The sequence below is a fragment of the Pan troglodytes genome, chromosome 9 (assembly GCF_028858775.2).
Source record: "Pan troglodytes isolate AG18354 chromosome 9, NHGRI_mPanTro3-v2.0_pri, whole genome shotgun sequence".
NCBI classification, from domain to species: Eukaryota; Metazoa; Chordata; class Mammalia; order Primates; family Hominidae; genus Pan; species Pan troglodytes.
This window is the reverse complement of record NC_072407.2, coordinates 22,943,641-22,951,828: the sequence shown is the minus strand read 5'-3', so window position 1 is coordinate 22,951,828 and position 8,188 is coordinate 22,943,641. Positions and strand designations below refer to the sequence as shown.

Below are 8,188 nucleotides of genomic sequence, written 5' to 3'. Positions count from 1 at the left end.
AAATGTCCAACAATGATAGAATGGATTAAGAAAATATGGCACATATACACCATGGAATACTATGCAGCCATAAAAAATGATGAGTTCATGTCCTTTGTAGGGACATGGATGAAATTGGAAATCATTCTCAGTAAACTATCGCAAGGACAAAAAACCAAACACCACATGTTCTCACTCATAGGTGGGAATTGAACAATGAGAACACATGGACACAGGAAGGGGAACATCACACTCTGGGGACTGTTGTGGGGTGGAGGGAGGGGGGAGGGATAGCATTAGGAGATATACCTAATGTTAAATGACGAGTTAATGGGTGCAGCACACCAGCATGGCACATGTATACATGTGTAACCTGCACATTGTGCACATGTACCCTAAAACTTAAAGTATAATAATAATAAAATAAAATAAAATAAACAAGAAAAAAAAACAAGACAACAGTAAAGTTTGCCAAGTCGATTGACTCATCCTTTTATGAAAGATTTTAATGTAGCATGCAATGCTATTTGATAGCATTTTATACACAGTAGAACTTCTTTTAAAATGAAAGTCAATTCTCTCAAACCTTGCCACTGTTTTTACCAAGGAAGTTGAACAAGACGGAGTGGGATGGGAGAGGCTTATATGTACTGGATATGAGACAGAGGCCAAGAATCATCTCAGGTAGGGTTTGTGTCTCCAATACCTCTGGCCGCTGATTTGTCCATAGTCCTTATACAGGAAATAACAAGGCAATCCTGCATCTTCATAAGTCTGGATTACTCACCAGCTTTGACTCCAGCTCCTGTACGCATCTCCTGAATTAAGCAACACAGAAGGGTTCTCTGAAGTCACTGAATCCCAGAAAGGCCCTCCACCTTTAGCACAAGGGAAGTCTTCACCACTGGACAAAAGAGAAGGATAAGTACCAAGAACTGTCTTCTTCCACAGTCAGTTATGGTTTTTGCTATAAGATCGTTTCTGTTTTTCCACCTAGGTGCTACAGGCAGGGGATCATGAGCTTGTTTCAGGAAAAGACAGGAGACAGGTTGTTTCCTTCTGGAAACTGAGTGCTGCCAACTCAGAGTGTGTTGAGCTTCAACTGGGATCCCCACTTCTGATTTATCTCCCCATATCACCTCCTTTATTCCAATCACTGAATCTGTCCTCATGGAGAGAATGCTGTCTCTCACATTCATTTAAGGAGTTAGAGGACATGCAGGCATTGCTTCGCAGAGTTGAACTGCTGTAGAAGCAGGTTTTGTTGTTTTACTTACTTTTCTAAATTATTAATCCTTGCCTGTCTGTAAAGGTTCATGGAAGAAACAGGAGGTCCCAACTGAAATGACTGAGGAGTGTTTCATGAGGGAAGTATTTACAAAGATGTGCAGTGTTAAGGGAAAGCGACAATGCATGGATGAGCACCCTAAGCAGCAATACCTAAGGGAGCACTACTTCCTCCCTTAGGCTGAAAGGGAGAGGGAAGGAGTAGTTACCATTGTCACCATAGCCATAGCTGTAGCCATAAGGGTGGGAGAGCATGAGCAGGCAGGTAGAGAAGCCTTGCACGACCAACACACAGCCACACAGGCTGATATGCTTTGGATCTGTGTCCCCACCCAAATCTCATGTTGATTGTAATTCCCGGTGTTGGAAGGAGGGCCTGGTGGGTGGTGATTAGATGGTGGGGATGGTTTCTCATGAATGGCTTAACACCACCCCCCTTTGGTATTGCTGTAGTGATAGCGAGTGAGTTCTCATGAAATCTAGTCATTTAAAAGCGTGTAGCACGTCCTCCCTCTCTCTCTTACTCTTGCTCTCACCGTGTGAGATGCCTCACTCCCCCTTTGCCTTTCACCAGGATTGGAAGCTTCCTGAAGCCTCCCCAGAAGCAGAAGCTGCTATGCTTCCTGTATAGCCTTCAGAGCCATGAGCCAATTAAACCTGTTTTCTTCATAAATCTCCCGGTCTCAGGTATTTCTTTATAGCAATTTGAGAATGAACTAATACACAGGCAGAGAGCCAGGAGGTGGAAATCCCAAGGTGCTCTCCTGCTGTCTTCCAGTCTCCTGCTGGTGTGTCCCAGTGTCACAATTCCACCAGAAACTGGAATTAAAAAAGATTCCCACTGATGTGATACATAGAAGCCAGTCTCTTGGGATGTCAAACAAGATAAAGAAGAGTGGAAAGCAAATCGTCATAGCAAATGAGACTATCCTTCTCTCCTTCTTATATCCTCCTAATTCCTGGGGCTTCCTCTGTCTAAAGGTGATTGATACCTGTCTCATTTCAGCTCTATCAGACTACTTTAACATTTGGCATGTCGTTCTCTACTGTCACTTCTATGCAGAAATGTTTGCATTCATCAAAAATGCATAGAAAATAAATTATAATGTTAAAGAGAGAACATATTTCTTTTGTTAAGAGTATAAGTTTGGCTACTTTCACAAATACACAAAGTAGAAATATCTTAAACAAGAAAGTACAGTTGTGCCTCTGGGTCGCTAGGTCCTCAATCTGCAGATTCAACAAACCACAGGTGAAAACTATTTTAAAAATAATGGTATGGCGGAGTTGTGTATGTACTGAACAGGTACAAACTTGTTTTTCCTTGTCATTACTTCCAAAAAATACAGTAAAACAAGAATTTACACGGCATTTGCATTTTGCCAGTTATTCTAAGTAACTTAAAAATGATTTAATGTGTCTGGGAGAAAGTGCACAGGTTTTGTACAAATATCACATCATTTTATATAAGGAAATTGAGCATCTGCAGATTTTGGTGTGTGCTGTGGTTCCAGATACAAGCCTCTGTGAATACCCAGAAATGACTATCTTTGAGATCTGTGCTGGATGATCCAAGGCATTGTATATCAGAATTCCGAAAATTACTACTCTGCAGTCCCTAGAGAGTTGCACTCATCCTTGTGATCTTACATGGTTTCCAGCCACACTAGCATTCCAGCATGATGGGAAAAAATGAAGAAAAGGAGAGGCTTTGCTTCTTTAATTGATCCTCTGAGCCAGGACTTGCTTATATCACTTTTGTGCATCTTTCATTGAACAGCACCTGGTCATATGATGGCTCCCTGCATCAAGGAAAACTGGAATGTGGGTCCTTGTGCTGCTTTTAAACTCTCAGAATTGTTATGTGACCAAAGAGGAAAATGAATATTAGGGCAACATAGCAGTCTTCTCTGCCTCTGACTGTCTCTGATTCTGTGCTCCCATCAAGGTTTATCAGGAACTCCTCTGAAATAATGAATGATGGGGCAGAGAAGTCTCATGAGGGCTCCAGGAACCAGGGACTGGTACTGGACCTGCTGTTTGTGTTGTGATCTCAGGAAAACCCTTTAATTCTCTAGGTCTTGGCTTCGTCTTACGTTATAAGAAAATAATACCATAGATGATCTTTAAGGAACACATGCCAAATGTTGGTGACACTACAGTGAAAAAGACAGTCATGACTTAGTTGTTATGAAGCTTCAGGTTTCATGAGGAAGACAAGTACACCATTACCCTAAATATAAATGGACAAAGTATTTAGTGCTCTGAGTGTGGATAACAGAGGTTCTCCTTTTTCTCCCATTTCCTTTTCGGGCCAATCAGAGCTGTGGCAGCTTGTCTCTTTAAGAGAGCTCATGATGGATGCACTCACTCCAGATGCTCCTCTATACTCCCAGAGGAGGATGCATCTTCTTTCCACCTGGAGAGCTCCTGCTCATGTGCATTCTCGGGATTCCAGAGCAAAGGTGGCCTCTGATAGGCAAAAAGGAACTCCTGAATTTGTTCCTAAGTGGCTTTCACTCTCCTCTATTTTGTTCCCTTTTTGATTTGCTTCTCTTTGTCTATCTGAAATTTGTTTAGGTTAGTTTTTTCTTCAACCCACAATTTTGCCTGCCAACTTGGATTTAACTTGAGAATCACTCCTCTGCTTTACCCCCCTCTAACATGTATAATTGACAGAGTGGTGCGGGTCTAAAGGGCTGCTCCAAGACTGGATCGTGAGTCAGCCCTACTGGGCTCAAATTCACACTATATGAGTCCCAGAATGAATAGTTCACTTTTTTTGTGTGTTCCAGTGCATTATCTGCCATATGGGAATAACACTCATTCTTACCTCCTAGGCTCTTCAGATGATTAAAAGAGACAATACCTTAAAACTCTCAATCAGCAGCTGTTATTCTCCCAGATTAGACCTAATCCCCCTTCTCCAGTTGAAATCTGCATGAACATCTCTCTTTATACTCCAAGCCCTAACATCTCCTCTTTCCCATCATGGACTTCTCTCATACAAATGTTTACAGCAACAAAGAAATGCTAACAAAGATCTCCTGAAAGAAAGAATGAAATTGGTTTACATTGTATATACCCAGCAGAACATTTAGCACTCCCCCATAGATATTCCAACACTTCAATTACCTTTTTCAGTGGCACTCAGACCTCGCCCTCACTTACTCTTTCCTCTGCTATATGGCTGAGCAATTCAGCTCAGACCCACACCCTACACAAACATTGTATACAAAATGCTTCTAGGTGTTCAGCATAACCACATCAAGTCCTCATTTTAAAGGCACATCAGTGGTCAATTTCAGGTTTTGGGCACTCATCAATAATTCTTCTCAACACAGATAGAGCTGTCGACAAATAGAATTCTGATGGATGAAATTTTCTTCATCTAATTACACTTATGTGTTCCAATGATGTACATAGTGCTTTCATTTTTATTTTCCATTTCACCAAAATCTACCAGTACCATTAGGCTCCTCATGCATGCATTCATTCATTGAATGAATATTTATGAAGAGCACAGTATGCTGCTCATGGAAATAGGCACTGGAAGTATAAAATGTAAAATGTGGTCCTGTCTGCAATGACTGACACACTGAGTTATTTCTCACCCACCAGGCCCAGCCATTTTCACACGTATCCTAGCGAAAGTCACATTTTCCTCTGGTTCATAATGCATGGTCTTCTTTCCTGTCCATGGATGATCAGTCCTAGTCATGAGGGTGTCACAACCACCTCTTTGTGGATCTGAATTCCTCCACCTGAGAGAAAATGTCAGGCCCAGGATACAGTAATGATCGGGTCCACAGCCCTGGCTGGATGAGTGAGGGTGTTTTGATCATAAATTACTCCCATGTCCGTACAGAACTTGTGTGGCAGCAGAGTGAGGTCAGACTTCAGAATCAATAAGAACTGGATTTCAAACTCTATTTGAGGACCCCCACCTTTTGATAGGTGATTTATTCTCTGCAAGCCTCTTTTTCTCTCTCCTTAAAGTAAGGACAGTAAATCCCACATGGCAGGGTGGAGGGGAGAATCAGAGATGATACAGCTGGTGATAACATCTGGTTTGTGTTCCCAGGGGCACCAGACTGGGGTTTCTGAGCATGGATCCAACCATCTCAGCCTTGGGTACAGAACTGACACCAATCAACGGAACTGAGGAGACTCCTTGCTACAAGCAGACCCTGAGCCTCATGGGGCTGACGTGCATCATTTCCCTTGTCACGCTGACAGGAAACGCGGTTGTGCTCTGGCTCCTGGGCTTCCGCATGTGCAGGAATGCTGTCTCCATCTACATCCTCAACCTGGCCGCGGCCAACTTCCTCTTCCTCAGCAGCCACATTATACATCCCTGTTACACCTCATCAATAACGTCCATCCCATTTCTCTAATCCTGTAGCCTGTGATGACCTTTCCCTACTTGGCAGGCCTGAATATTCTGAGTGCCATGAGCACCAAGCGCTGCCTGTCAATCCTGTGGCCCATCTGGTAACGCTGCCGCCACCCCACACACCTGTCAACGGTCATGTGTGTCCTGCTCTGGGCCCTGTCCCTGCTGTAGAGCATCCTGGAGTGGATGTTCTGTGACTCCCTGTTTAGTGATGCTGATTCTGTTTGGTGTCAAACATCAGATTCATCACAGTTACGTGGCTGATTTTTTTATTTGTGGTTCTCTGTGTGTCCAACCTGGTCCTAGTGGTCAGGATCCTCTGTGGATCCCAGAAGATGCCACTGACCAGGCTGTACATGACCATCTGCTCACAGTGCTGGTCTTCCTCCTCTGCGGCCTGCCCATTGGCATTCAGTGGGCCCTGTTTTCCAGGATCCACATGGACTGGGAAGTCTTATATTCTCATGTTCATCTGCCTTCCATTTTCCTGTTGTCTCTTAACAGCAGTGCCAACCCCATCATTTACTTCTTCATGGGTTTCATTAGGCAGCATCAAAATTGGCAGAACCTGAAGCTAGTTCTCCAGAGGGATCTGCAGGACACGCCTGAGGTGGATGAAGGTGGAGGGCGGCTTCCTCAGAAAACCCTGGAGCTGTTGGGAAGCAGATTCAGGCAGTGAGGAAGAGCCTCTACCCTGTCAGTCAGACAGGACTTTGAGAGCAACACTGCCCTGCCACCCTTGACAATTATATGCATTTTTCTTAGCCTTCCGCCTCAGAAATGTCTCAGTGGTTCCTCAAGGTCTTCGAATAGATGTTTATCTAACCTGACAATTGTGGTTTTCACCTGTGGAAAGCATTAGTCTGACAGTACAATGTTTAGATTCTCCTTGATATTACCAACACATTTTCTCTGTTGTCTTACACTGAATCTTTCCTACTGAACACTTTTTCTATAATTTTCATTGTAATGCATGGAGTTTCTGTCCGAAACCTTAAAACTCTTCTTTATGCTTGTTTGTACCTGATTGTATCAAAAAGGAAGATTCCTTTTTAATCTCTCAGATTATGTTCCCCTAAAAATCATGTTCCCTTTTATGACTGGAGGCATTACTGCAGCTGGTAACTAGATTCTGAATAAGTGAGTTCTGCTGTCTCTAAGTTCCATTGAATTCTCATATAGAGAGCAAAATAATGTACTTCGATACATTATTTTATACATTATGTATACATTAGATACAATGTCTCTTCATAAAAACAGTCTAGGGAATTGGTTTTATGGAAAGTCCTCCGCTGTCATTTGTCTACAGAATGGTGACATGTTGGTCTTGGTTTCTAGCAAAGATAACCATGGCCCCTTCCCCTTAAGAACCGGTAAGTTCTTATTTAGCTGTTCCTGGACTAATGAACCAGTGAGTAGCTCATAAATATGCTCCATCAGTTCAATTTGGCCATTGGAAGCCTCAGTATTGGTTTCAAAGTGGAAATTATCTCGAAAATCATGTATTTGCTTACACATTGTTTCAGTTACAGGAGAATTCTCCATACTTCTAGGGTTTGTATAAATTGTTCTGGCTTAACTTTCAGTTAGTTTTATGGCTGTTAACATGAGAAGCAACACTGAAAACATCTGACCTTTCCTTGCTCATGTCAATTATAGTATCTGGATAATAACTTCCAGATCGTACAAAATTCTAATACATGCTGTGACATAGATGAACCCGGAAACATCATGCTCAGCATTATAAGCCAGACACCAAAGAACAATATTGTAAGTTCAAATTTTATGAAGTATTGAAACTAGGAAATTCATGAATACAGAAAATAAATTAGGAGGAGCCTGGTGCTGGATAATGGAGAGAATGAGTAGCCATTATTTAAAGAGCACAGAATTTCTGTGTGGAATAATCAAAAGTTCTCAAAGGGCACAGTCGTAACAGTTACAATTTATTTTGAATGTACTTACACTGAATTGTACACTTTAAATGGTTATAGTTGTAAAATGTATGTTATGTAAATTTTACCACAATTAAAAACGTAATTTTAGAAATGGAATCAGTACAAAACTCAGAACTATTTTCTACCAGTGGTAATTTCTTCCCCAGATAACTCAAGCAGACAGAAGAGACATCAAGAGAAGATGTGACATCACAGCTGGCTCTGTGCTTCTCACCAACAGCGAGGCTGCCCCTCAGATTGACCCTCACTGAGGGGAGCTGACACATGCCATTTGAATGCAGGAGAGACATTACAAAGGAGCTATGAAAGCAATAAAGAGGTATATAGTTTTCAATTTGTCCAAACAAATTTATTGGTGGCTCCTATCACACTGTTCACAATGTTGAACTCAGGTCCCCTCAGTCCAGATCCATTCCTCTTCCAGGCCCAGCACTCTGCTGATGCTGAATCCTATCTATCCACTCTCAATTTTCAAATGCTGTATTAGAATGTGGCTGTAGGGGAGGGTTTCCTAAAGGTCGGAGGAAGCAGGAAGGCAATGTTTGCAGCCAATTCTCCAAGCAAGGAG

At 42.3% G+C, this 8,188-nt stretch overlaps 1 pseudogene; it reads left to right on the top strand.

Annotated features, from left to right (window-relative positions):
* The first annotated feature begins 5,375 nt into the window (after nt 1-5,375).
* On the top strand, nt 5,376-6,341 carry LOC466464 (mas-related G-protein coupled receptor member X3-like; annotated as a pseudogene).
* Nucleotides 6,342-8,188: the final 1,847 nt, after the last annotated feature.